Source organism: Lynx rufus, unplaced genomic scaffold (assembly GCF_022079265.1).
Source record: "Lynx rufus isolate CCGP_SWC_20201006 ecotype Redwood Valley unplaced genomic scaffold, mLynRuf1.p SCAF_9, whole genome shotgun sequence".
Lineage (NCBI taxonomy): Eukaryota > Metazoa > Chordata > Mammalia > Carnivora > Felidae > Lynx > Lynx rufus.
Window position 1 is genome coordinate 47,379,442 of NW_025814897.1, and position 4,503 is coordinate 47,383,944.

The window sequence follows — 4,503 nt, forward strand, 5'->3', positions numbered from 1 at the left end:
TCTGTCTCTGCTCCTTCCCCACTCATGCTCTGTCTCTCTCTCCTTCAAAAATAAATAAACATTAAAAAATTTTTTTAAATAAAAAAAGCATTGTAAAGATCTAGAAGAGGTTATGAACTTGAGTTATGACCTATAAATACACTCTTGAAAAATTAGGGCACACTTTATTGTTCTTGCAATGATCACATACAAAAGAACAGCTTGATAGAAGATGAAACAAAGAAAAATCATTAGTTATGAATATATCTTTTCAAAATGCAGTACAACATAATTTAGCAGGTAACGAGCCTCATCTCTTATCACAAATCATTTTTAAAAAAAATTCCCTCAATTACAGCATTCTGCTTACTATTCTAATCATTTGACATTTAAATATGGTTTACATCATCAATGAGATTTTCTATGAAGGAGAGCAATATTTCAATTTTCATTTCACACATGAAGAAGCAGAAGCATTGACTGTGTAGCACATTTAAGGTTCATATAAGTCTGGAATTTAAATGATTGCTTCTAACTTTCAGGCTTAATGTTTCCATATATCATAGAGAAACTTTAATCATAGAGTATTAAAGTTGAACGTGATCTTAAAGAGCATCTGCCTTTTATAACTGAGGAAAATGAAGCTCAGAGAGAGTAAGTAACTTGACTGTTACACCCATTTAATGAATGGGTATGTTCTATGTTCTATGTAGTAACAAGTACTATGTTCTAGTTTTTGTGCTAAATTCTGAATGAATTACAGTGAATCCTGCCTTCAAAGAACTCATAGTTTGATGGAGGAGACTGACATCTTAAGGATATTCAGAGAAATTGTGTTATCAAAAGTAAGTGGTGGATCTTTTTTTTTTAAGTGTTTATTTTTGAGAGAGAGACAGAGTGTGAGCAGGGGAGGGGCAGAGAGAGAGGGAGACATTGAGTCTGAAGCAGGCTCCAGGCTCTGAGCTGTTAGCACAGAGCCTGGTGTGGGGCTTGAGCTCATAAACTGGGAGATCATGACCTAAGCTAAGTCTGAAGCTTAACTGACTGAGCCACCCAGGCACCCCAGTGGTGCATCTTAAGTGGAGGAGTTTTCTAATTCAATTTGTATTTTATAAAGATTAAACTGATAGTATTATGGAGATTTTATCCCATTCTGCTTTTTTCTATTCAGAACATTTAAGGTTTTTTGTTTTGTTTTTGTTTTTTGTTTTTTGTTTTTTGTTTTGTTTTTCCTATAAGAAATCATGGTACCATCAGTTTATATTGTTTGCTTCTATTTTATGTTGTCATATCACTGTATTTCACCTTACAACTTACACCTGTCAAAAAGAAACAGGTTTCCCCATTGCTTTTTCCATCACAAACTTTTCCTTATTTCTGATATTCTCATCTGAGTCAATGGCACCACTCTACCCTAAGGCTTCTCATGCTAAACTCTTTGATTCCTCATTTTCCTCACCCCCATGTCCAAACTATCAAGTCTCATTGACCATGCCTCTAAATATACCTCAAATATACTTACATTTCTTGCTTATTCCATTGTAGCTACTTTAGTTTCAAGCTACTTTCATCTTTTGCTTCCATTGCTTTCATAGTTGCCTTATTGATCTACCTAATTATACCTTAACTCCTTGAATCCATTTTTCAAACAGCAACTAGAAGTCTCCTTTAAAATGTAAATTCAGGAGCAATTGGTGGCTCAGTCAGCTGAGGGTCCAACAAACACTTGGTTTTAGCTCTGGTCACAATCTCATGGTTTGTGGGATCAAGTTTTGCTTCGGGCTCCATGCTGATAGCATGGAGCCTACCTGGGATTCTCTCTCTCTGTCTCTCTCTCTCTGTCTCTCTCTCTGTCTCTCTCTCTGTCTCTCTCTCTGTCTCTCTCTCTCTCCCTATGCCCCTCCCCTACTCTTTCTCTCTCTCTAAAATAAATAAATTTTGAAAAATAATGTATATTTGATCATGCCATTTCACTGCTTCAAACTTTCCAATGGGTTTCCATTGCACTTAGGATAAAACTCAAATTTTTACCATGTTTTGCAAAACTCTACATGATTTTTGAGCTTTCTGACTTCATCTCTAATTGCTTTCTTTCTTGCTCAATGTGCTTCAGCTTGTCCGTTTCTGAGGGCTTTTACACTGTTTTTTTTTTTTTTTTTTTTTTTCTTTTCCTCCTGCATCGGATGCTCCCCTTCTGGATCTTTTCATGACTGGTTCCTTCTCATCATTCTGGTGTTAATTCAAATCAGAAAAGCCTTCTCCATCAGCCAGACTAACTAGGCTTCCTTACCTCTACCACGTATTCTTTTATTTATTTATTTATTTATTTATATTTTTTAAAAGTTTGAGAAAGAGAGAGAGAGAGGGAGAGAGAACGAGAGAGTGAGAGAGAGCAAGAGAGAATCTTAGTCAGGCTCCACACTCAGGGTGGAGCCTGACGCGGGGCTCCATCCCACAACCCTGGGACCAGGACCTAAGCTGAAATTGAGTCAGATGCTCCAGTGACTGAGAGGTGCCCTTCTCCCACATAGTCTTTATAATATCACTATTTATTATATTTCCTTAGTACCTACCACTATTTGAAATTATCCTGGTGCTCACATTTTTTTTTTTCTTTTCTGACAGGAGGATCCTTTCTATTGTTCACTGTTATATTTTTAGGGACTGAAACAGTGTCTTCACTTACTATTAGCTGATGAACAGTATTTTTTAGATGAGTAAGTGAACTATAGCATTTACCATACTTTGTGCTATCAATACCTTAATTCTCTTTCTCTAAAGACTATAAGCCCTAGAAGAGTGGGATCCATGCCTGCCTTTCATACTGTTGTATATTCAGAGCTTAGCACATAATAGGGACTAATAAATATTTGTTGATTGGATGAATATATGATCAATTCATTGATTGACACTGGAATCAGAGAGGACAGTTTGGAGACTATTAAAGTGATCACTTGAAAGATAATAAGGGTGTTAACAGAACCAAGGGCAGAAGGGACAATAGGAAGTTAGAGATTTAAGAAACCTGAAGGAAATATACTAGAGAATACTCAGCATTTGTTATAAAGGGTTTACTATGAGAAGGGAGGTGTCAAAGTTTGGGTGAAAATGAAGGTTATGGTACCATTTACAAAAATAAGGAAAAGCAAATTTGGAGTAGAGTGGGATAAGGGGAAGAAGTGAGGTGAGATAAGGGAAGAAAGGGGTGAGTTTAGGTTTGAAAAGTGTGAGTTTGTGATGCCTGGGGGATATCCAGCAGAAATTTTAATAAGATATAAACTTTGGTGCCCAAGGAAGATATCTAAGCTGGCTTTATGGATTGTTGTGATAAATAGGTAATATGGAGGCATTTAAGAAATTGTGATTGTCTAATCATCATACCATATGCTTTTCCTTCTTATCACAACTCCCCACTGGTCCATTATTGAGAGAAAATCAAATGCCCACCCTGCTCACATCAGTCTTGGCCATGTGACTTTCCTTGGCCTATGAATTGTGAAGTTGTGTGCCTCTTATGAAAATAAGTTTTAAGAAGCATCTTGCAGTCCACTATCTTTCTCTCTGTCACAGATGGGTATATTTCAGATAGGGCTACTCCTTCAGTGGAGAACAAATTGCTGAGCCAGGCTGCAGTGTTGACCTATAAGAGACATAACACATGAGTGAGAAATAAACTTTTGTTATAAACTGTTGAGATTTCATGATTATATGTTGCTGCAGCATAGCCTAACAAAAGCTGATACAGAAATAGAGAATAGCAAGTTTCTAGAGTTGAGAATGGAGGAGGGTGAAGGGCATAATTCCTAGGGAAATTTAAAGGTGAGTCCAGGAAAAGGACCCCGCAAAGAAGACTAAGCAACTTCTGTGATGGGAAGAGAACAAAGGTGGAAAGAATATATCACAGAAGCTGAAGGAAATACAGCAAGAATAGAAGAGTGGTCAATGGTATCAAATGATATAGAAGGTTTTAGTAAGTAGGAACTGAAAAGTGTTCATGGGATTTAAAGAAAAAAATAAATCCATTGGTGATCTTATGAGAGCAGTTCTAGGTGAGTGGTTAGGGAATTACTTAGTGACTGAGACAAGGGTAGAATTCATTATTCAAAATTTGTAAAACATGCTTCTTCCTCCATGGTGCCTATTCTGATCCTCCTCCAATCTGATATAAACTTTCCTCTTGTTTAACCTCTTTGGGCTTGTTGTATTCTGTGCTCAGTGTTTCTTTCTGACTGCTAACCTGGTGGGGAGACTTTCACTTTAAATTTAGAGTTTCAAATGAAAAATAGAAAGAATCCCATTACTAAGCTGTCAGATTTTTTTTTTTTAAAATTGAAGTAACTATAAATGACAATTTTTATAGATATAAAGAGAAATAGTAAATTTTGAGATGCAAATGCATACTGTTCAGGAAACAGGTAAAATTCAGAGAATGTATTGACTTTGCTTAAAATGGCAGGTAGCACTTTCTGAAATGTCCTAGAAGAGTAGACATGTGATTTTTCTTTTCATTTTTGTGACTTATTT